The sequence below is a fragment of the Sapajus apella genome, unplaced genomic scaffold (genome assembly GCF_009761245.1).
Source record: "Sapajus apella isolate SASKATOON/1434 unplaced genomic scaffold, GSC_monkey_1.0 scaffold29, whole genome shotgun sequence".
In the NCBI taxonomy this organism is placed as follows: domain Eukaryota; kingdom Metazoa; phylum Chordata; class Mammalia; order Primates; family Cebidae; genus Sapajus; species Sapajus apella.
The window spans coordinates 22,244,698-22,270,761 of record NW_022436969.1 but is presented as its reverse complement, the minus strand read 5'-3'; the positions used below and the strand labels follow the sequence as shown (position 1 = coordinate 22,270,761).

Sequence of the window (26,064 nt, the reverse complement as noted above, 5' to 3'; positions counted from 1 at the left end):
CTGGCTCTCCACAAGGCAGATCTCCTCTGGAATGCAGGAGGCCGGTTGGCCTTACCCCGGTCCTTGGCTTTTCAGGCTCGGAATGTGATTGTTCGTGTTCTCAGAAGTATTTGAGCAACAGGACTTAGTCACACAAAATTTACCAGGGACTGATGATTAAAGAACAAAATACCAATTTATTACTTTACAGTAAGAACTCAAAGCAGAGTAGATATTCGCTCCACTGACCAGCTTATTCTCTATTCACAGACAAATCTTCATGGGAGCCAAATTATAATGAGGAGCTTCTCAGGGAGCAGGGACTCTTAGCAAGAGAAGTCTGATGTGGCAGCCACATGAGCTCATCCCCTTAACAGGACATCCTGCCCCATGACCAGGTTTCTGCTCTCTGGGGATAGAACATCTTCTCTTGTGCACAGGGCAGAGGACACAGGGCCAAAATTTGCTCCTCACTTGCTGTTTACTATGTTTGCATTACTGATCATTCTCTTTCTTCTTGGCACATTATATCTAAGATAGTCCAGCATCTTTCTAATTCTGATCGGGTATTGTTAGCCTGAGAGCTATTCTGACTCTTGATAATAAACTGGCATAATTATGTTCTGATCTGTTAAATATTTGTTTTGGAATTTAGCTGTCAGAGATTACTTACTTTTTAAGTTCGTGGAGTAGGGAAGTTGTAGGAGAAGGAACCCCTCATTGTTGAACTGAAGCACTACCTATAGTAAATAGTGAGGCAGAGTAATAAGGATGCCAGGAAGAGCCATGTTTAGAGACCTAAGACCCAGGAAAACATGCAACAGGACTAAAAACACCATAATATTCATTTGCACATCACTTTTGACATCGGAACTGCATGAGGCACAACCTAATCTATGATTAGGTTCAGTACTGCAAATTGAAGATAGCAAAAACATTCCTTCTCTCATCCCTCTTTCTTTCTTCCTTTTCTCCATTTCTTTCAACAATTAAGGCTTAATGGCTTCCATATATAGTCACTAAAAATGCAATGTGCCAAGTACTCATTCTGATTAATAACAATCTGCATTCTGTACCTGAAACATTCCGTGTTTACCTGATGTAGTCGGCATTTGTTTGTCATACTCAGCTTCTATCTTGGAGACTCGATTTTCATCTAGTGTAACTTCTAGATAATTGGAGTAGTTTTATTCCCCCTTATCCATCAACTCCATCTTGACTTACTCTTTCAGATATTTTTTTGTTATTGTTTACCTTCTTTTGGACTCCTTCTTTCCTCCCAGTGGGATGATGCTGATGGATGCTTGATTTTCTTTACCGATTGCCTCCCTGAAATGTTTGCTTCAATTAGAGGAATTGGCAAATCTAAAAGGTTCTTAAATATTTCAGAAAAATAAATGGCAGATAAATTTCTTAAATAGTTAATTGTTGGAACTTCCACTTCTGGGAAGATGGAGTAGTTGTAGTTTTCCCTATTCCTCCCACTAAGTACAACTAACAACCTTGAGCATTATATGTAAAACAAATATAAGAAGGCTCTGAATGGTGGGGAGAAGAAAGCAGACTGTCTAGGATGTGACACGAAACAGCGTCAAGGTGGGTTCCCTAGATTTTCTTTTTTGCCTTCTATATTCTAGAAATCAGCAACCTGGAAACAGCAATGGACATAGACAAAAAGAGCCCAACAAAGTCTTCTTTCTCTACACAAAAGCCGAGACAAGGGGTGGTATAACCAGATAGAAAACTTTTAGTTAACAAGTGCTCTCCTGCTGCTGCCAAACACCACAGAAAAAACGATGGCCAACCCAGGTAAATGAGGAGCCTAGACCGCCACTCTTATCAGGACCTTCAATCCCTGCATGGAGTGGTGTCAGAGAAGGCAGAGTAAAGAGCTTGGACCTCTACCTCTGCCAGCCAGCAATGAGATCAGCCTTCCCAGTGTCAGCTGAGGCCACACGGGAAGGCTGTGCTTCCTACACACCTGGCAGAAATAAAGTTTTATTATAGGAGGCCTAGTGGAGACTCAGGGCTTTTGCTGCCACCCTGAGGAGTACAGAGGCCCTGGGGAGGTCAGTAGAGGCTATGTGGGGACAGTGTGGTGACAGCAGTGAGGCACTCCTGCTACTCCCAGTCAGTGATATCAGCAGAGGTCTAGTGGGAAGCTAAGCCTCCCCTCTGACTGCTGTCTGGCAATACTGAGGATACTCTCCCCTGCGTGGGTTATAACATAGTCTGAATGGGAAATGTGGACTTCTACCCCCATCTGGTGCTAATGAGGGAGCTCTTCCCACCTGCTCCTATTGGTGTCAGAGGAAGCCAGTAAGGTTTAAACAAGATCCACAGTCTCATAAAACTCCCAGTGTTCAGGTTTCAAAACCAAACTACTTATAACAAGAACCAGGGAAGTACCAACTTAAATTAAAAAACTGTAATCAACAGGTGCTAACACTGAGATGTTGGGATTATCTGACAAATATTTCAAAGTAGCAATCATAGAAGTGTTTCATTAAGCTGTAAACAAATGCTTGGAACAAATAAAACAATCATTTTATTAAATAAATAAATGATATAAAAAAGAACCAAATGGAAATTTTGTAACTACAGAAATATAATTATCCAAAATTTAAAAACCTAGTTGGTTGGCTCATTAACAGAATGAATATGAGGGAGGAAATAATCAGTAAATTTGAAGGAAAGCAATTGAAATTACTCCATCTGAAGAAGGAGAAAATAGACTGAAAAAAAAAAAAGCCTCAGGGCCCTTTAGGACAATAACTATAAATCTAATTTGTTGTTGTTGTTGAGAGAGGATCTTGCTCTGTTGCCCAGGCTGGTGTGCAGTAGTGTGATCATAGCTCACTGCAACCTTGACCTCTGGGCTCAAGAAACCCTCCTACCTCTGCCTCTCAAGTAATTAGTACTATGTACATGCATGTGCCACCACACCTGGCTTTTTTTTTTTTTTTTAACTTTTAGTAGAGATGAGGTATTGCTGTATTGTCCAGGCTAGCCTCAACTTCCTGAGCTCAAGTGATCCTTTTGCCTTGGCCACCCAAAGTGTTGGGGTTACAGCCATGAGCCACCGTGCCTGGTTAAAATCTAACATTTGTGTCACTGCAGTCCCAGAAATATGGGAGAAAGAAGATAAGGCTGAAAAAGAAATTAAAGAAATAATGACTGAAAACTTTCCCAATTATTATAATTTTTTTAAAAAAAATTCATTTTTATTTTTATTTTATTAATTAATTTATTTATTTTTGCAATAAGATATTACTCTGTCACTCAGGGTGGAGTATGGTGGCACAATCATAGCTCATTGCAGTCTCAAACTCCTGAGCTGAAGTAATCCTCCTGCCTCAGCCTCCTGCATAGCTAGGACTACAGGAATATACCACTGTTCCCAGCTAATAACTTTCCAAATTAGACAAGATTCACATATCTACAGATTTAAGTAGCTGGAAGAATTCCTGAACAGGTCAAATCCAAATAAATCTACATCAGGACACATCATAGTCAAACTTTAAAAACTAAGGACAAAACATGTTGTAAGTCACAAAACAGAAAAGACATTTTACATGTAGGGAAAATAAAATTCAGATGATAATCGTTCCTCATCAGAAACTAGAAAAACCGGAGAAAAGGGCACACCATTTTTGAAGTCCTGAAAGAAAGCAACTGTCAACCTAGAATTGTATACACTGAAAATATCCTTCAGGAATAAAGAAGAAATCAAGATGAAGGGGAAACTCTCACCAGCAGTTCTTTCCTAAAAGAATGATGAAAGAAGTTCTTTAAAAAGAAAGGAAAAGAAACAAGAAGAAAACTTTGAACATTAGTCTATTCTCACACTACCATAAAGAACTACTCAAGATTGGGTAATTTATGAAGAAAAGAGGTTTAATTGATTCACAGTTCTGCAGGCTTAACAGGAAACAAGGCTGGGAGGCTTCAGAAAGCTCACAAACATGGCAGAGGGCAAAAAGGAGGTAATCACTTTCTTCACATGGTGGCGGCAGGAGAGAGAATATAAAGGGGGAAGTGCTGCACACTTTTAAACAATTGGATCTCATGAGAACTCACTCATGACACAGCACCAGAGAAACGGTGCTAAACCATTAGAAACTGTCCCCCATCATCCAATCACCTCACAGCAGGCCTCTCCTTTAACACAGGGGGATTACAATTCAACATGAAATTTGCATGGGGACACAGAGCCAAACTGTATTATTCCACCCCTGGACCCTCCCAAATCTAGTGTTCTTCTCGCATTTCAAAACACAATCATGCCTTCCCAACAGTCTACCAAAGTCTTAACTCATTCCAGCATTAACTGAAAAGTCCAAGTCCAAAGTCTCATCTGAGAGAAGATAAGTCCCTTTAGCTATGAGCCTGTAAAACGAAAAACAAGTTAGTTACTTCCAAGATGCAATGCAGGTACAGGCAATGGGTAAATGTTCTCATTATAAAAGGGAGAAATCAGCCAAAACAAAGGGACTACAGGTCCAATGCAAGTCTGAAACTCAGCAGGGCAGTCATAAATTCTTTCTCTTTTTTATTATTACACTTTAAGTTCTGGGGTGCATGTGCAGATCTTGCAGGATTGTTATAGGTACACACATGCCATGGTTGTTTGCTCCCTCCATCCCTCCGTCACCTACATTAGGTATAAATACACCATGGAGTACTATGCAGCCTTAAAAAAGATGAGTTTATGTTCTTTGCAGGGACATGGATGAATCTGGAAACCATCATTCTCAGCAAACTGACACAAGAACAGAAAACCAAACACCATATGTTCTCACTCATAGTTGGATGTTGCACAATGAGAACACATGGACACAGGGCAGAGAACATCACACACTGGGGTCTGTTAGGATGTGGGGGGCTAAGGGAGGGATAGCAGGGTGTTTAAAACTCTAAAATAATCTTTCACTTCATGTGTCAAATCTAGGTAACACTAATGCAAGGGGTAGGCTCTCAAGGCCTTCCCCTTGGCTCTGCAGGGTACAGAACTTGCAGCTGTTTTCACGGGCTGGTGTTGAGTGCTTGTGGCCTTTCTAGGTACACAGTTCAAACTGTCAGTGGATTTACCATTCTGAGATCTGGAGGACAGTGGCCCTCTTCTCACAGTTCCACTAAGCAGTATCCCAGTGAGGACTCTGTGTGGGGGCTTCAAACCCACATTTTCCCCCTGCACTGCCTTAGTAAAGATTCTCTATGAGGATTCCAACCTTGTAGCAGACTTTTTCCTGGACATCTAGGCATTTCCATACATCCTCTGAAATCTAGGCAGAGGTTCCCAAAACTCAAGTCTTGTTTTCTGCATACCTGAGGTCCAACATCACGTGGAAGCCACTAAGGTTTCAGGCCTGCACCCTTTGGAGCCATGGCCAGAGTTGTACCTTGGGACCTGCACCCTTTGAAGCCATGGCCAAAGCTGTACCTTGGGGCCTGTACCCTTTGAAGCCATGGCCAGAGTTTAGTGACAGCTGGAGCAGGAGCATCTGGAACACAGGGCACCATGTCCTGAAGCTGCACAGAGTGGCAGGGCCCTGGGCCTGGCCCAGGAAACTGTTTTTCCCTCCTCGGCCTCCAGGCCTATGAGGGAGGGGCTATTGCGAAGTTCTCTAAAATGTCTTGGAGACATTTTCCCCATTGCCTTGGTGAATAACATTTGGCTCCCCATTACTTATGCAAATTTGTTCAGCCAGCATGGGCTTGAATTCCTCCCCAGACAATGGGTTTTTCTTTTCTACCACATAGTTGAGCTGCAAATTTTCCAAACTTTTATACTCTGCTTACCTTTTAAACATAGGTTCCAGTTTCAGACCACCTTTTTTTTTTTTTTAAATGAAAGTAAGCATAGGCTTTTAGGAGTATCCAGATCACATCTTCATGCCTTTGTTGCCTTGAAATTTCTTCTCAGATATCCTAAATCATCTTTCTGAAGTTGTAAGTTCCACAGATCTTTAGGGCAGGGGCAAAATTCTCACAGTCTCTGCTAAAACATATCAAGAGTGACCTTTATTCCAGGTCCCAATAAGTTCCTCATCTTTATCTGAGACCATCTCGGCCTGGACTTCATTGCCCATATCACTGTCAGCATTTTGGTCAAAAACATTCAACAAATCTCTAGGAAGTTTCAAACTTTCCATCATTTTCCTGCCTTCTTCTGAGCCTTCCAAGTGTGTAGGAAGTTCCAAACACTGCCCATTATCTAGTTTCAAAATAACTTCCACATTTTCAGGTATCTTTATAGCAGTACCACACTCCTGGTACCATTTTTTTGTATTAGTCTGTTCTTACACTGCTATAAAGAACTACCTGAGACTGGGTAATTTGTGAAGAAAAGAGGTTTAATTGACTTATAGTTCCATAGTCTTAACAGGAAGCATGACCGGGAGGCCTCAGGAAGGGGAAACAAGTATTTTCTTCACATGGCAGCAGGAGAGAGAGGGAGAGAAGAAGAAGAGGAAGAAAAAGAAGGAGGAGGAGGAGGAGAAGGAAGAGAAGGAGGAGGCGGAGGAAGTGCTACATACTTTTAAACAACCAGATCTTGTGAGAACTCACTCATGAAACAGGACAAGGGGAAGGGTGCCAAACCATTAGAAACTGCCCCCATGATAGAATCACCTCCCAGCAAGCCCCCCTCTTCAACATGTGGGGATAACAATTCATCATACAATTTAGGTGGGTACACAGAGTCAGATCATGTCAATCAGGAAGGAAGAAAAAATAATGGAAAGAGAAAAACATGCATAAATACATGTTTTTTTCTCCTCTTGAGTTTTCTAAATTTATTTGATATGTAAAACAAAAATTATTATAGTTTCTGATGTGCTCTTAAATGTGTATAGAAGAAATGTGTAAGACAGTTATGTGTGATGGTAAAGACAGGAAAATTTTTTATACCTCACTTGAGCTGGTGAAAGGTTGACACCAGTAGACTGTGCTAAGATATATATATCTCTAGACTAAACATTAAGTAAGCTACACAAAAAGATACAATAAAAAGCACTATAGATAAATCAAAACAACGTTCTAAATGAATGTTTAAGTAACTAACAGGAAGGAAAGAAAAGAAAAACAGATAGGAATATCAGAAAAGTTAAATGGAAGACAAAAATGGAAGGCATAAGATGTCAATAATATTATTTAATGTAAATAGTCTACATATACCAATTAAAAGACAGAAATTGACAAGAATTGATTAAAAAATGACCAATCATATACATTCTACAAGAAACACTTCATATATAACAGCATAAATAGGCTGAAAGCAAAAGGATCAGAAAAATCATGCAAACATTATTCAAAAGAAGGTAGAAATGGTTATATCATTATCAGATAGACTTTAGAGCAAAGGGAATTACCAGAGGCGGAGAAAGACGCTACATGATTATAAAAGCATCAACCCACCAGGAAGACACAGTGACATAAATGCATGAAACAACAGAGCTGTAAAACTTGTAAAGAAAAACTAATTGTGCTGGAAGAAATTTAATGAATTCCTATCAAAATTACAAAATGCGGATTTGCCTATTTCTCCTTCCAGCTCAATCAGTTTTTCTTTTCAGATTTTGCAGTTCTGGGTTTTTTTTGTTTTTGTTTTTTTTGTTTTGTGTGTGTGTGTGTGTGTGTGTGTGTGTGTGTGTGTCATACACGAAAAAAGACATACACTTTGCTATGTCTTACTTGGTGGATTGACTGTTTTATCATTACAGATATAGATGAACTTATCCTAAAATGTATAAGGAAATAAAAAAGAACTTAAATAGCTAAAATAATTTTGAAAAAGGATAATAAAGTGGGAAGAGTCAGTCTACTTGATTTCAAGACTTATTATGTACCTTTGGTAATTAAGACTGTGTAGTGTTAGTGAAGGAATAGTCATATAGACAAATGGAAAAGATTCAAGAACTGAGAAATAGCCCCACACAACTATGCTCAACTGAGTTTTGGCGAAGGTGCAAAAGTAATTCAATGGTGGAAAGATATCCTTTTCAGCAACTGCTGCTGGAGTAATTGAACTTCCATAGACCAAAAGGTGAACCTCAACCCAATTCCCACACTTTATACAAAATTTATCTCACAGTTAATCACAGACCTAAAAGTAAAATTTAAAATGATGAAACTCCTAGAAAAAAATAGGAGAAAATCTTTAATATCTAACGCTATGCAAAAGGGTCTTAGACTTGACATTAAAAACACAATTCATAAAAGGAAAAAAAATATTTAAACCTCATTAAAATTTAAGCTTTTACTTTGCAAATGACCCTATTAGGATAAAAATACAAACTGAAAATGGGAGAAAATATTTGAAAACTACATTTTAATTAAAGTACTAATATCTGGGATATGTAAAAATTTTCAAAACTCAACCATTAAAAAATTCAATTAGAAAATATGCAAAGGCATGAGAAGAAATCTTACCAAAGAGGATATACAGATGGCAAATAAACACATGAAAGATACTCAACATCTTTAGCCATCTGGTAAATGCACAATAAAATCACAAATGCTGTTGAGGATGTGGAGAAACTGGAACACGTACACAGTGTTGATGGTAATATAAATGGTGCAGTCACACTGGAAAATAGTTTGTCAAATGAAATAAAAATAAACATACAGCCAACATGTGACCCAGCAATTGTATTCTTGGCCATTTTTGTCAGATAAGTAAAACTTATGTTCATGCTTAAACTTGTACCTGAATGTTGACAGCAGCTCTATTCATAATCATGCCAACTTTAACCACACCCAGATGTCTTTCAGGCAGTGAATGGTTAAACTAACTGTGCTGTGTCCATACCATAGAATACTACTTGCATGAGAAAGAAAGAACAAACTTTTTACATGCACAGCACCTTGGATCTATCTCTAGAGAATGATGCTGGGGAAAAAGCTCTTCCAAAATATTACACGTTATAGAACTCTACTTATAAAGAATTATTGAAATGATAAAATTATATAAATAGAAAATAGATGAAGTTTTCAGAGGTGAGAGGGAGGCCCAGAGGGAAGTAGATGTGACTGACTATACAAGGTATCAAAATAGATTCTTTGATGATTAAATTGTTCTGTATCTTGAGTGTACATTGTCAATACCATGATTGTGGCAATGCCCTATTATTTTGAAAGAAATTGTCATTGGGAAATCTGGATAAAGAGTACATGGGACTTCTCTGTATTATTTCTTAGACCTACATGTAAGTCTAGAATTATCTAAAAATTAAAAGTTGAGTTTAAAAAGTTATGATAAATAATAAATTGATTTTGATATAAATTTCGTTATACTCTGGCAGGAATTTGCTTTGGAACTGTTTGTCGCTTATTCACCTTACTCCTAGTCATAAATGAATGTTTTTCCATTTGAAAGTTTCTGGTTTTTAGTTTTAGAGATAATACTTTACCAATTTATCAAGAGTTATCTCTTCATGGTATTGAATTAAGCAATTTTAATTAGTGAAGAAAAATAATAAAACTTAGACAGCAGTGTTTAAACCTATGAGATTCTGAAAATTGATTACAATTAGAATTTTAGAGTTTTCTTCCCCAAATTATATGAATTTCAGATCCTAGTGTTTATTATCTTTATATTTTATTTTTTTACGACGATAAGTACAATTTTGCTTTACTTGTATTCCACTTGGAGAAAAAACATCTGGTACCATCAAAGAGTAGAGGAAAAGCAGCAAGTTATGGCAACCATGGGAGGTAGCATTACACAAAGTAAATTTCACTTGACTTCAACTTGCTAACTGAGCAAATGAATTCACCTATGAGAGGCTATTTCTTAACCTATAAAATTGGTGTCACAGTATTTATTGTACTGAGTTGGGAGGAAGGCATCCCAACTTGTGAAGTGTCCTGCAAATGTAGGTGAAGTCTTACATAGTGGAGGCAGGACAAGAGTAACTGAAAAAGTCTTTTATACAAAATGGATTATGGGTGGGTGACATTTATTTAAATTTTAGGGGGCAAATAAGGAGGCATCCTTAGGTAAATTAGTAAGATATTTGAGATCATGTTGAGGTTTTCAGCTATGAAAATACAGGAGGAGGTAAGAGATGATAGGGCTTTTGTGGGAAGGATTTTCACTTACTTCTAACTTTGCACTTATTAATATTTTAAATTATGTTATTCAGGTTACATTTTAAAATATTACTGGTAAAAAATGAATATTTCTGAAATATTTATAATTTACTTGTATTTCCCCATTCCCACCACATATCTCTTTGGGCTTTAGTTATGCTTATTGATTTATAAAATGTTTTTTAAAATATTTTTATTTATATATATATATATATATTTTATTGCATTTTAGGTTCTGGGTACAGGTAAAGAACATGCAGGATTGTTGGATAGGTACATACATGGCAATGTGGTTTGCTGCCTCCATACCCATCACCTATATCTGGCATTTCGCCCCATGTTATCCCTCCCCAACTCCCTACTCCTCACTGTCCCTCCCCTAGTACCCCCCCACACAGACCTCAGTGTGTGATGCTCCCCTCCCTGTGTCCATGTGTTCTCATTGTTCAACACCCACCTATGAGTGAGAACATGCTGTGCTTGATTCTCTGTTCCTGTGTCAGTTTGCAGAGAATGATGGTTTCTAAGTTAATCCATGTCCCTACAAAGGACACAAACCCATCTTTTTTTTTATGGCTGCAAAGTATTCCATGGTGTATATCTGCCACATTTTCCCTGTCCAGTCATCATCTATGGACATTTGGGTTGGTTCCAAGTCTTTGCTATTGTAAACAGTGCTGCAATGAACTCAAGTGTGCATGTGTCCTGGAAATAGAACCCTTTATAATCCTTTGGATATATACCCAGTAATAGGATTGCTGAGTCAAATGGAATTTCTATTTCTAGGTCCTTGAGGAATTGCCACACTGTCTTCCACAATAGTTGAACTAATTTACACTCCCACCAACAGTTTAAGAGTGTTCCTATTTCTCCACATCCTCTCCAGCATCTGTTGCCTCCAGATTTTTTAATGATTGCCATTCTAACTGGCGTGAGATGGTATCTCAATGTAGTTTTGATTTGCATTTCTGTAATGCCCAGTGATCATGAGCATTTTTTCATATGTTTATTGGCCTCATGTGTGTCTCCTTTTGAAGTGTCTTTTCATATCCTTCATCCACTTTTGAATGGGCTTGTTAGTTTTTTTCTTGTAAATCTGTTTTAGTTCTTTGTAGATTCTGTATATTCACCCTTTGTCAGATGGGTAGATTGCAAACATTTTTTCCTGTTCTGTTGGTTGCTGATTCATTCTAATGATTGTTTCTTTTGCTGGGCAAAAGCTCTGGAGTTTAATTAGGTCGCATTTGTCTATTTTGGCTTTTGTTGCCAATGCTTTTGGTGTTTTAGTCATGAAGTTCTTGTCTATGCCTATGTCCTGAATGGTTTTGCCTAGGTTTTCTTCTAAGGTTTTAATGGTTTTAGGTTTTATGTTTAAGTCTTTAATCCAACGGAGTTAATTTTAGTTTAAGGTGTCAGGAAGGGATCCAGCTTCTGCTTTCTGCACATGGCTAGCCAGTTTTCCCAACACCATTTATTAAACAGGGAATCCTTTCCCCATTGCTTGTTTATTGTCCTATTTGTCAAAGATCAGATGGTTGTAGATGTGTGGCATTGTCTCCAGGGCATCTGTTCTGTTCCATTGGTCTATATCTCTGTTTTGGTACCAGCACCATGCTGTTTTGATTACTGTAGCCTTGTAGTACAGTTTGAAATCAGGTAACGTGATGCCTCCAGCTTTGTTCTTTTTCCTTAGAATTGACTTAGCTATGCGGGTTTGGTTCCATATGAAGTTTAAGGTGGTTTTTTCCAGTTCTGTGAAGAGGATCCTAGGGAGCTTGGTGGGGATAGCATTGAATCTATAAATTACTTTTGGCATCATGGCCATTTTCACGATATTGATTCTTCTTAACCATGAACATGGAATATTTTTCCATCTGTTTGTGTCCTCTCTTATTTCATTAGCAGTGGTTTGTAGTTCTCCTTGAAGAGGTCCTTTACATCCTTTGTTAGTGGTATTCTTAGGTATTTTATTCTCTTTGCAGCAATTGTGAATGTCAGTTCATTCCTGATTTGGCTCTCTTTAAGTCTGTTATTGGTGTATAGGGATGCTTGTGATTTTTTCACATTGATTTTGTATCCTGAGACTTTGCTAAAGTTGCTTACCAGTTTCAGGTGATTTTGGGGTGAGACAATAGGGTCTTCTAAATATACAATTATGTCATCTGCAAATAGAGACAATTTGACTTCCCCCTTTCCTAATTGAATTCCCTTTATTTCTTTTTCTTGCCTGATTGCTCTGGCTAGAACTTCCAATACTATATTGAATAGGAGTGATGAGAGAGGGCATCCTTGTCTAGTGCCAGATTTCAAAAGGAATGTTTCCACTTTTTGCCCATTCAGTATGATATTAACTGTGGGTTAGTCAAATATAGCTTTTATTATTTTGAGATAGGTTCTATCAATACCTAGTTTTTCAGAGTTTTTAGCATAAAGGGCTGTTGCATTTTGTTGAAGGCCTTCTCTGCATCTATTGAGATAATCATGTGGTTTTTGTCTTTGGTTCTGTTTATGTGGTGAATTATGTTTATAGACTTGCATATGTTGAACCAGCCTCGCATTCCAGGGATGAGGCCTACTTGATCGTGATGGAGAAGCTTTTTGATGTGCCGTTGCAATCAGTTTGCCAGTACTTTATTGAAAATTTTTGCATCTATGTTCATCATGGATATTGGCCAGAAGTTTTCTTTTCTTTTTGAGTCTCTGCTGAGTTTAGGTATCAGGATGATGTTGGTCTCATAAAATGATTTGGGAAGGATTCCTTCTTTTTGGATTGTTTGGAATAGTTTCAGAAGAAGTAGTACCAGCTCCTCTTTGTATGTCTGGTAGAATTCGGCTGTGAACCCATCTGGACCTGGACTTTTTTTGGGTGGTAAGCTATTAATTGCTGCCTCAGCTTCAGACCTGGTTATTGGTCTATTCACGGTTTCGACTTCTTCCTGGTTTAGGTTTGGGAGGATGCTGGTGTCCAGGAATTTATCCATTTCTTCCAGGTTTACTGGTTTATGTGCATAGAGTTGTTTGTAGTAATATCTGATGGTGGTTTGTATTTCTGTGAAATCTGTGGTGATATCTCCTTTATCATTTTTTATTGCACCTTCTTTATTCTTCTCTCTTTTAATTTTTATTAACCTGGCTAGTGGTCTATTTCACTAATCTTTTTAAAAAACCAGCTCCTGGATTTGTTGATTTTTTGAAGAGTTTTTTGTGTCTCTGTCTCCTTCAGTTCTGTTCTGATCTTAGTTATTTCTTGTCTTCTGCTAGGTTTTGAGTTTTTTTGGTCTTCCTCCTCTAGCTCTTTCCATTTTGATGATAGGGTGTTGATTTTAGATCTTTCCTTGCTTATCATTTGGGCATTTATTGCTATACATTTTCTCCTATACACTGCTTTAAATGTGTCCCAGAGATTCTGGTACATTGTGTCTTTGTTCTCGTTGGATTTGAAGAACATCTTTATTTCTGCCTTCATTTTATTGTTTATTCAGTCAACATTCAAGAACGAGTTGTTCAGTTTCCATGAAGCTGTGTGGTTCTGAGTTAATTTCTAAATTCTGGGTTCTAATTTGATTGGACTGTTGTCTGAGAGGCTGTTTGTTATGATTTCCGTTCTTCTGCATTTGCTGAGGAGTGATTTACTTCCAATTATGTGGTCAATTTTAGAGTAGGTGTGATGTGGTGCTGAGAAGAATGTATATTTGTGAATTTGGGGTGGAGAGTTCTGTAAATGTCTATTAGGTTTTCTTGTTCCAGGTCTGAGTTCAAGTTCTGGATATTCTTGTTAATTTTCTGCCTCGTTGATCTGCCTAATATTGGCAGTGGACTGTTAAAGTCTCCCACTATAATTGTGTGGGAGTGTCAGTCTCTATGTAGGTCATTAAGAACTTGCTTTATATATCTGGGTGCTTCTGTATTGGGTGCATCTATATTTAGGATGGTTAGCTTTTTAAAATTTTTTTTATTGCATTTTAGGTTTTGGGGTACATGTGAAGAACAGGCAAGATTGTTGCATAGGTACACACATGGCAGTGTGATTTGCTGCCTTCCTGCACTTCACCTATATCTGGCATTTCTCCCCATGCTATCTCTCCCCACCTCCCCACCCCCCATCCTTCCCCCATTTCCCCCCAACAGACCCCAGTGTGTAGTGATCCCCTCCCTGTGTCCATGTGTTCTTATTGTTCAATACCCACCTGTGAGTGAGAAGATAGTGTTTGATTTTCTGCTCTTGTATCAGTTTGCTGAGAATGATGATTTCCAGGTTCATCCATGTCCCTACAAAGGACACGAACTCATCATTTTTGATTCCTGCATAATATTCCATGGCGTACATGTACCACATTTTCCCTGTCCAGTCTATCATTGATGGGCATTTGGGTTGGTTCCACGTCTTTGCTATTGTAAACAGTGCTGCAATGAACATTCATGTGCGTGTGTCCTTATAGTAGAACGATTTATAATCCTTCAGGTATATACCCAGTAATGGGATTGCTGGGTCAAATGGAATTTCTATTTCTAGGTCCTTAAGGAATCACCACACTGTCTTCCACAATGGTTGAACTAATTTACACTCCCACCAACAGTGTAAGAGTGTTCCTATTTCTCCACATCCTCTCCAGCATCTGTTGTCTCCAGATTTTTTAATGATTTTCATTCTAATTGGTGTGAGATGGTATCTCGATGTAGTTTTGCTTTGCATTTCTCTAATGACCAGTGATGATGAGCATTTTTTCATATTTTCTTGGCCTCATGTATGTCTTCTTTTGTAAAGTGTCTGTTCGTATCCTTCACCCACTTTTGAATGGACTTGTTTGTTTTTATTGTAGATCTGTTTTAGTTCTTTGTAAATTCTGGATATCAGCCCTTTGTCAGATGGGTAGACTGCAAAAATTTTTTCCCACTCTGCTGGTTGCCATTTCACTCTAATGACTGTTTCTTTTGCCGTGTAGAAGCTGTGGAGTTTGATTAGGTCCCATTTGTCTATTTTGGCTTTTGTTGCCAATGCTTTTGGTGTTTTGGTCATGAAATCCTTGCCTATGCTTATGTCCTGAATGGTTTTGCCTAGATTTTCTTCTAGTGTTTTTATGGTGTTAGGTCTTATGTTTAAGTCTTTAATCCATCTGGAGTTAATTTTAGTGTAAGGCATCAGGAAGGGGTCCAGGCTCTGCTTTCTGCTCATGACTAGCCAGTTTTCCCAACACCATTTATTAAACAGGGAATCCTTTCCCCATTGCTTGTTTTTGTGAGGTTTGTCAAAGATCGGGTGGTTCTAGATACATTGTGTTGCCTCTGAGGCCTCTGTTCTGTTCCATTGGTCTATATCTCTGTTTTGGTACCAGTACCATGCTGTTTTGATTACCATAGCCTTGCAGTATAGTTTGAAGTCCAGTAGTGTGATGTCTCCTGCTTTTTTCTTTTTGCTTAGAATTGACTTGGCTATGCGGGCTCTCTTTTGGTTCCATATGAAGTTTAAGGTGTTTTTTTCCCAGTCCTGTGAAGAAGGTCATTGGCAGCTTGATGGGGATAGTGTTGAATCTGTAAATTACTTTGGGCAGTATGGCTATTTTCATGAAATTGATTCTTCCTAACCATGAACATGGAATGTTTCTCCATCTGTTTGTGTCCTCTCTTATTTTGTTGAGCAGCAGCTTGTAGTTCTCCTTGAAGAGATCCTTTACATTCCTTGTTAGTTGTATTCCTAGGTATATTATTCTCTTTGTAGCAATTGTGAATGGCAGTTCGTTCTTGATTTCGCTCTCTTTAAGTCTGTTATTAGTGTATAGGAATGCTTGTGATTTCTGCACATTGATTTTGTATACTGAGACCTTGCTGAAGTTGCTTATCAGTTTCAGGAGATTTGGGGCTGAGACGATGGGTCTTCTAGATATACAATCATGTCGTCTGCAAATAGAGACAATTTGACTTCCTCTTTTCCTATTTGAATACCCTTTATTTTTTTTTCTTGCCTGATTGCTCTTGCTAGAACTTCCAGTACTATACTGAATAGGAGTGGTGAGAGAGGGCATCCTTTTCTAGTGCCAGATTTCAAAGGGAATGTTTCCAGTTTTTGCCCATTCAGTATGATATTGGCTGTTGGTTTGTTGTTAATAACTTTTATTATTTTGAGATACGTTCCATCAATACCTAGTTTATTGAGGGTTTTTAGCATAAATGGCTGTTGAATTTTGTCAAAGGCCTTCTCTGCATCAATTGAGTTAATCATGTGGTTTTTGTCTTTGGTTCTGTTTATGTGGTGAATTACGTTTATAGACTTGCATATGTTGAACCAGCCTTGCATGCCTGGGATGAAGCCTACTTGATCAGGGTGGATAAGCTTTTTGATGTGCTGTTGCAATCAGCTTGCCAGTATTTTATTGAAGATTTTTACATCTATGTTCATCATGGATATTGGCCTGAAGTTTTCTTTTCTTGTTGAGTCTCTGCCGGTTTTGGTATCAGGATGATATTTGGTCTCATACAATGATTTTGGAAGGATTCCCTCTTTTTGGATTATTTGGAATGGTTTCAGAAGGAATGGTACCAGCTCCTCTTTGTATGTCTGGTAGAATTTGGCTGTGAACCCGCCTGGACCTGGGCTTTTTTTGGGTGGTAGGCTCTTAATACCTGCCTCAACTTCAGACCTTGTTATTGGTCTATTCAGTGTTTCAACTTCTTCCTGGTTTAGGCTTGGGAGGAGGCAAGTGTCCAGGAATGTATCCATTTCTTCCAGGTTTACTAGTTTATGTGCACAGAGTTGTTTGTAATAATCTCTGATGATGGTTTGAATTTCTGTGGAATCTGTGGTGATACCCCCTTTATCCTTTTTTATTGTATCAATTTGGTTATTCTCTCTTTTCTTTTTTTTCAATCTGGCTAGTGGTCTGTCTATTTTGTTGATCTTTTCAAAGAACCAGCTCCCAAATTTATTGATTTTTTTGAAGGGTTTTCTGTGTCTCTATCTCCTTCAGTTCTGCTCTGATCTTAGTTATTTCTTGTCTTCTTCTAGGTTTTGAGTTTTTTTGATCTTGGTCCTCTAGCTCTTTCAATTTTGATACTAGAGTTTCAATTTTAGATCTCTCCTTGCTTCTCATATGGGCACTTGTTGCTATATATTTTCCTCTAGAGACTGCTTTAAATGTGTCCCAGAGATTCTGGTATGTTGTGTCTTCGTTCTCGTTGGTTTCGAAGAACATCTTTATTTCTGCCTTCATTTCATTGTTTATCCAGTCAACATTCAAGAGCCAGTTGTTCAGTTTCCATGAAGCTGTGCGGTTCTGAGTTAGTTTCTGCATTCTGAGTTCTAACTCGATTGCACTGTGGTCTGAGAGACTGTTTGTTATGATTTCCGTTCTTTTGCATTTTCTGAGGAGTGATTTATTTCCAATTATGTTGTCAATTTTAGAGTAGGTGTGATGTGGTGCTGAGAAGAATGTATATTCTGTGGATTTGGGCTGGAGGGTTCTGTAAATGTCTATTAGGTTTGCTTGGTCCAGATCTGAGTTCAGGTCCTGGATATCCTTGTTAGTTTTCTGTCTGGTTGATCTGTCTAATATTGACAATGGGGTGTTAAAGTCTCCCACTATTATTGTGTGGGAGTCTAAGTCTCTTTGTAAGTCATTAAGAACTTGCCTTATGTATCTGGGTGCTCCTGTATTGGGTGCGTAAATATTTAGGATCATTAGCTCTTCTTGTTGCACTGATCCTTTTACCATTATGTAATGCCCTTCTTTGTCTCTTTTGATCTTTGTTGCTTTAAAGTCTATTTTATCAGAGATGAGAATTGCAACTCCTGCTTTTTTTTGCTCTCCATTTGCTTGGTAAATCTTCCTCCATCCCTTTATTTTGAGCCTTTGTGTATCCTTGCATGTGAGATGGGTTTCCTGGTTATAGCACACTGATGGGTTTTGTCTTTTTATCCAATTTGCCAGTCTGTGTCTTTTGATTGGGGCATTTAGTCCATTTACATTTAGGGATAACATTGTTATGTGCGAATTTGATACTGCCATTTTGATGCTAGCTGGCAGTTTTGTTCATTAGTTGATGCAGATTCTTGATTGTGTTGATGCTCTTTACCATTTGGTATGTTTTTGGAGTGGCTGGTACTGGTTTTTCCTTTATATGTGTAGAACATCTTTCAGGAGCTCTTGTAAAGCAGATCTGGTGGTGATGAAATCTCTGAGTACCTGCTTGTTCGCAAAGGATTTTATTTTTCCTTCACTTATGAAGCTTAGTTTGGCTGGATAGGAGATTCTGGGTTGAAAGTTCTTTTCTTTAATGATGTTGAATATTGGCCCCCACTCTCTTCTGGCTTGTAGGGCTTCTGATGAGAGATCTGCTGTGAGTCTGATGGGCTTCCCTTTGAGGGTAACCCGACCTTTCTCTCTGGCTGCCCTTAGTATTTTCTCCTTCATTTCAACCCTGGTGAATCTGATGATTATGTGCCCTGGGGTTGCTCTTCTTGACGAATATCTTTGTGGTGTTCTCTGTATTACGTGTACTTAAATATTGGCCTGCCTTGCTAGGTTGAGGAAGTTTTCCTGTATAATATCCTGAAGAGTATTTTCCAGCTTGGATTCATTCTCTTCATCACATTCAGGTACACCTATCAAACGTAGATTAGGTCTTTTCACATAGTCCCACATTTCTTGGATACTTTGATCTTTCATTTTTACGCTTTTTCCTCTAATCTTGCCTTCTCATTTTATTTGTTTGAGTTGATCTTCAACCTCTGATATCCTTTCTTCTGCTTGGTCAATTCTGCTGTTGAAACTTGTTTATTCTTCGTGAAGCTCTTGTGTTGTGTTTTTCAGCTCCATCAATTCACTTATATTCCTCTCTATGTTGTCCATTCCCTTTAGCATTTCATCAAATCTTTTTTCAAGGTTCTTAGTTTCTTTGCATTGGGTTAGAACATGTTCTTTTAGCTCACAGAAATTTCTTATTATGCACCTTCTGAAGCCTGATTCTGTCATTTCATTACACTCCTTCTCCACCCAGCCTTGTTCCCTTGCTGGTGAGGATTTATGATCCCTTTTAGGAGGAGAGGTGTTCTGGTTTTGGGTGTTTTCATCATTTTTGCGCTGGTTTCTTTACATCTTTGTGGGTTTATCCCCCTTTTGCCTTTGTAGTTACTGAGTTTCAGATTGGGTCTCTGAGTGAACTTCCAGTTTGTGGATGCTGAAGTTACTTCTTTTTCTTAGCTTTCCTTCTTACAGTCTGGCCCCTCTGCTGTAGGACTGCTGAGGTCCACTCTAGGCCCTACTTGCCGAGGGACCACCTGCAGCAGCTGCAGAACGGTAAGGGCTGCTACCAGTTTCCTGTTCTGCTATCTTTGTCCCAGAAGGATGCCTGCCAAATGTCAGTCTGTTCTCTCCTTTATGAGGTGACTCTTTGGATATACAGAGGTCAGGGAGCTGCTTGAGGAGACAGTCTGTCCTTTATTGGAGCTGAAGTCTTGAGCTGTGAGCTCTGTTGTTCATTCGGAGTTCCTGGGCAGGTACGTTTAGGTCTGCTGCAGCAGAACTCATAAACTCCCCCCTTTTTTTTTTTTTTCCCCAGATGCTCTGTCCCAGGGAGTTAGGGCTTTATTTATGAGTTTCCGTTGTGCTGTTGCCTTTTTTTTTTTCTTTCAGGGCTGCCCTGCCCAGCGAGGAGGCAGCCTAGTCACTCTCTGCCTGCAGAGGCTTTGCTGAGCTGCTGTGGGCTCCGCCCAGCTGCCGTGTGATCTTCCCTGTGGTCCTGTTTATATGGGTGTAGTTAGACCTGCCTTGGCAATGGTGGCCTGCTCCTGTTATGGTGGACTATCTCTGTAGTGGCAGGTTGCCTCAGCAATGACGGCTTGCCTCAGCGATGGTGGACTGCCTCAGCGATGGTCAGACTGCCTCAGCGATGGTCAGACTGCCTCTGTAGTGGTGGAGTGTCTCAGTTATGGCGGACGCCCCTCCCCAACAGAGCTGGGCCATCCCAGTTTCAGCTGTGCTTGCTGTGAAACTCTCAACCCAGAGCGTTTTCAATTACTGCTTTTTGTTGTTGTTGTTGGGGGTGGGGTGGGACGAGCAGAGCCTGATCACCTGGCTCCCTGACTCAGAGTCTTTTGTTGTTGTTGTTGTTGAATGGTCAACTCTCCCAGTGTTCCAGTTGCCTGTTGAAAAGGCATTGGGATCTCCTGTGCCGCGACTCACTGAGCTGGCTGAAACAGTGGTGCTGAGATTCCTGATGGTTTTTTTGCCTAGGATCTCCTGATCTGGCTCGCTATTTCAGATGACTGGGTGACTCTGCCATCTCAGGGCTCCAATCACCAGCTAAGAGGGCACACTGACCAGTGTGTTTTGTATGGAGAACTGCTGCACCAGGGCGTGGGCAAAACAGCCGCGCCCGCTGAAACAGCCACGCTGGCGACCCGTGCGGCTCCTCCACCTGGGAATCTCCTGGTCGCTGGGCAATAAAAATCTGTCTGGAAATGCAGTGTCCACTCACCCTCTGCACTTTCACTGGGAGCTGCAATCCTGAGCTGTTCCTAGCCGGCCATCTTCCCCCAATCCCAAAATTTTCTATTTATGAAATAAAAAAATACATTTGCCTCTGCTATTTCTAGTTTTCTATATTTTTTTACATTCATTGCTTTAATCTACCTGTCATGTGTTTAATTTTATAGTGAGGGGAGAATATATGCAACATTTTGACTTTCAAAAGTTTGTTTTATCTCTAATTTTCACTTTAAATATTCTCAGTTCTTGATCAACAATAATCACTAAGATCAACATAAATTCATAAACATTAATTTCATTTAATAACTTCAACTGTTGCTGCCACCAAAACTCTTATCAATATACTTGAGTAGAAACCAAATGAATTGATATAAAATAGTTCCTCCTTTATCCTTGGAGAATATGTTTCAGGACACCCAGTGGATGACTGAAACCACAAATAGTACTAAACCACGTATGTACTATGTTTTTTAGTACACATAGATACCTATGATGAAGTTTGATTCACAAATTAGTCATGGTAAGAGGTTAACAATAACTAATAATAAACTAGAGCAATTACAACAATATATTGTAATTAAAGTTATGTAAATATGATCTCTCTCACTCTCTCAAAATATGTTATTGTACTGAATATGTGGATTTTGGTCTACTGTTAACTGAAGGTAATGGATACCACAGAGAAGAGGGGACTTCTATATTTCCTATCCTCTTCTGCTTGTGGAGTTGCAAGTGTAATCTTTCTTCACAGAAACAGTGCTCATAGTCTGGGCATGGAGGCTCATGCCTGGAATCCTAACACTTTGGGAGGCTGAGGCAGGTGGACTGCTTGAGTTCAGGAGTTTGAGAACAGCCTAGGCAACAGGGTGAAATCTTGGCTCTAAAAAAAGATAAGCAAACAAATAAATTAATCAGGCATGGTAACACAGGCCTGTAGTCCCAGCTACTTGGGAGGCTGAGGTGAGAGGATTGCTTGAGCCCAGTGAATTATGATTGCACCATTTCACTCAAGCCTAGGAGAGAGAGTGAGATCCTGTCTCAAAAAAGTGAAAAACAACCCAAAAACCAACAACAAAAAGAAGAAAAATCCAAAACAAACAAACAATGGAAAGTGGTCACCAAAAATTATCTGCAGAAAGTTAGCAACATGTGGTCAGGATGCTCTGGGAAGTTATTACTTTGATGCAAAAGTAATGCTGGTTTCACCATTACTTTTAATGGCAAAAACAGCAATTACTTTTGCACCAACTAATATTCACAGCACTTAGGGAATTCAGTTACATTTGCTATGGTCATCATGAAGTGGAAAGAAAACTGAGATCTAAACATATTAATGGCTAGCTCAAGTATACCCAGCATTTTAGAGGCAGGACTTGTACTAAGAAAAACTACCACTCCTTTCCTGCTCAGTTTTCTTTTCATCACACTGTAAATAACCTGAAAACCACCCATTAATCACAGAGCATGGATTTGAAAACTAGGCTGAGTAATGATGCTGATTCAGCTCACTTTACTCCTGGGTTCTTCTTGTGTGTGAGAAAAATGGGATTAAAACGCGGGCTTGTAAACTTTTTGGTATTTGTAAAACAGAAATAACCAAGAATCTATTTCTTTCTAAGGCAGTCTTCTTTTGTGCATTTAAAAATCACTCCTCAAATTTTGATTTTTCACAAGTTTAGCAATGACGATTTAATACACATGCAACATGACATCAGAGCAAGTGATTTGAGATTACATTAGAATGTTCCATTGGTTTATCATTTATTTTATTGATTGGCCTTAATGTAACTGGTATTCTTTATAAAAATGCTTCTATATCTTGTGAAATGAACATTCAAATAATTTCATCATCATTCAAGATCACTCCTTAAGGGTCTAGAAATCAGTGTTGGTGAAGCACTAGGTTATGTAGAAACAGTGTGAATTGGGTGGTTAAAGGTTTAGTATGAATGTGATTAGAAACGTTAGAAAGCTACTCAAATGCATTGAGATTAAGGAAAGAGACTCTGGCTACATGACCAAATAAGGCACATGTTTGCTTCTCTTTGAGAGTGGAGGTAACAGAAGTGGCAAAAAAAGGAGAATAAATATGTAAAATTATTTAGAACATATTAATTATTTCTAAAGACATTATATTCTGTTGTTTCAAATTTATTTGGCTAGAAAAATTAGAATTATTAACACTAGAAGTCATAAAATAAAAATCAAAATTTTCTGATGCCTTATTGGTAAGGCATGTTGTTTTTTCTTTTTTTCCCCCAAGTATTTCACTATTCTTGCTGGAGGCACTGATGAACGGCCCAGCCTGGAGCCTTCACAGAGGCATGGGGTGCTTAGATAATAAAACAAAATTCTTTGGCAGGTAAGAGATTGTTTATGCTTTTCTTTTATTGCTTACTAAAAGCCAACATTCTACTTTAGAGAGATCAATATTCCTGAATTGCAAACTTTTTAGAAGCCTAAAGGAAATGAATCCTTGACAAGCTAAATGTTAACCCTCTCCCTGTTACTGAAAACAGCAAAGCTCTTTTCCTCCTACAACTTAATTTTATTCTACTTTAGAAGAAAGAGGAAGTAATCCCCCAGAAACCCATGGTTGGTTAACTTTAGTTTTAGTAGTATTACAACCTACACTTTCTTCCTCTCTTAAAAAATATAAGCTGGATCTGGAGATGCTGAAAACATTGTAAGATGTGAATATTTGCTAAGTGTTCCAAGGCCCCCACAACCTCACATATGTCCCTTGTCTCACTGGCCAAGACTAAATTACCTCTTGTTTCTCAAGGCTTCACCTTAAGCACCTTCCCTGGCTCCTTAGAGCAGTTGGCCTTCCTGGCACATGTTCTCAGAGCTGCCTATTTTTCTTCTGTCACAACACTTCTTATTTTATTCTTCATATTTACTTAATTTTATCTTCTTTGTTATGAACACAAAGACTATGTCTGATTTGTTTTTAAGAATAGTATTTTGTGCAGATTTAGGCAACTGATAATTATGCCTATTGCAAGATGGAGTGAAGTCATTAACCTGGCTCACACTATACCTAAGGTCCTTGAAGCCTTGGTGGGCATTACTACACTCACCTCAGACATAAAGACATGGAAGTTCAGAGGGCTGGCACAGTTTGCTCTGGATTCACAATGAGAGGTAATTCTGGTAGTTTTAAAGCCAACCCTATATATGGCCCAAGAATATGTTCCTTTTGCTATAAAATGCTTCTTTCAACATTTTCCTAAGCTCCAGATAGTTATGGGAGGCAGAATACAGGAAACCCCTGGTTCTCCGTTCCCTACAGTCTTGTTGAAAACACTGCCCAAATAAGTTTTCTTGTTCACTCTCAACTAAAATTATGTCAGCTGGGGGTAGATAGAAGGCGGTACTCTCATCCTCTGGCTAATTCAGGGTGGGGGAAAGTGGACAACCAGAGAAAACTTTCTTGGCTCTGGCTTGGGGTGGTAACTTTACAGTCTGAATTAAAGACTGGGGTCTCATTCTGAGATGCACTGGGATACACTAGTACCACAGATTGCCAACAACACCACTATCCTGGAATATGTTAGAGTTTCAGAGTTCCAAGAGAAAAGCAAGCCTGTTCCAGCCTACCTCATAGCCTTAAAGACTACAGAAGACCTAACCAAAGAAGTATTCTACTTAGTTCAGATGAAGCTCTGTGGCCCCAGGGAGTCCAGATTTGGCCCAGCACCTGTTTGATATGGCCTGCAAGATAAGAATGGTTTTTTGCTGTTTTAGAATAATTGGAAAAATGTCAAAAGAAGAGTAATATTTCATGACAGAGGAGAGTTATATGAAATCCAAACTTCTGTGTTCATGAAGTTTTATTCATACATAGCCACACCCATTTACTAACATATTTTTAATGGTCAATTTTGCACTAGAGTTGAGTGGCTGCAACAGATACTACCTACTCCATAAAGCTTAAAATATTTACTGTGTTGAGCTTTAGGAAAAATGTTTGCCAACTCATACTCTAGTTGAACATTACAAAGAAAAAGTTCATACTGTTAATCAAATGGTGTTGTCTTCCCCAGCAATCTTTCAATCTAAAAATCTTCAACTGCTAAAAGTTAATAATCTGTGAAACATTTTCATTTGTTCCAACAATAGGAGCAACTACATCTCTCCAACCTTTAAAACCAGAGTTGGCCAAGCCAGAGTTCTTCTCATCTTGTGGGCTGGGGTCACATCCTCTGACATGATAACTGGGAACAGAGGATGTGACCATCACTGTGTCTGTGATCAGAACTTTGGGATAACCTACCTGTACTCTCCAACATGCAAACGTACTTCTTTTCCAAGTTGTGGGTAAACGAAAGTGTTTGAAAACTGGGGTGCCAGCCAGTATGACTGAGAGATGAGAAGGGTGATGCAAGCTGAGATTGAAGAGACATGTGATTCTGATTATGCTGAACTTTATGACCCATGTAAGAGTTTGAATTGTACACTAAAAACAATTTAGCAGTTTTAAACTGCATTAAGCAGGGAAGTAACATAATGTGGTTCTTATTTAAAATGTTTATTTGGGCTGCTTGTGGAGGATATGTCAGAGAAGAATAGAATAAGGAGCCTACTTGGAGGGATTGCAACAAACCAGATAAAAGATGCTAAGGTCTGATGTTAGAATGATGGTAATGGAGAGTTAAGTGGGCCAATTTAAGATGCATTTTGGAGGAGTATTGAAAGGACTTGGGAAAGCAGATGAAAAATAATGTTATTTGCTGGGATGTAGAAGTCTGGAGGAAAGACAATTGATAGAAAAATTAAGGAGTTCTGTTTTCAGTATATAATGTTTGAAGGTCCTATTAGACATCAAAATAGCATATTGATTAAATACTTTGAACTGGAAATAAACGAAGAGGAAAGTGGAAAAATAAATGTGGTAAACTGTATCTCTAGCTGCCATGCAGGAGCTACTTGTATCAAGAACCAAAGGGAGGGACAGATCCAAGGTGGCCAATTAGGAGCAGCTCAGGATTGCAGCTCCCAGCGAAAGTGTGGAGGGTGAGTAGACACAGCATTTTCAGACGGATTTTATTGCCCACAGACCAGGAGATTCCCACAGACCAGGGATCCCCGGAGGAGCCCCACGTGTAGCCAGCGCGGCTGTTTTGGCTGGTGCGGCTGTTTCAGCCAGAGCAGCTGTTTCAGCTGGTGGGCTGGCAAGGCTGTTTCAGCCAGAGCAGCTGTTTTGGCTGGCGCCCTGGTGCAGCAGTTATCCGTACAAGATACACGGGTCCGGGCACCATTTTAGCTGTCGATTGGAGCTCCGGGAAGAAGGAGTAGCCCATTCAACTGATAGAAAAGGGGACTGAAACAGGGAGCCAGGCCAGGAGATTCCCAGGCAAAAAAGCGCCACGAATCTCAGCACAGCTGTTTCAGCCAGCGCAGTGGGTCACCACATGGGAAATCACACAGATCCCAGTGCCTTTACAACAGGCAACTGGAACACCTGGGAGACAAAAAAAAAAAAAAAAAAAAAAAAAAAAAAAAG

General features: G+C 39.1%; 1 long non-coding RNA gene across 1 annotated transcript; it reads right to left on the bottom strand.

Moving 5' to 3' along the window:
• Positions 1–592: 592 nt before the first annotated feature.
• Positions 593–24,535, bottom strand: LOC116561319. The gene is made up of 4 exons (XR_004273391.1): positions 24,482–24,535; positions 24,186–24,272; positions 1,076–1,308; positions 593–719 (listed from the first exon to the last, which is right to left on the bottom strand). It is a non-coding gene; the product is annotated as an uncharacterized LOC116561319 (long non-coding RNA).
• Positions 24,536–26,064: the final 1,529 nt, after the last annotated feature.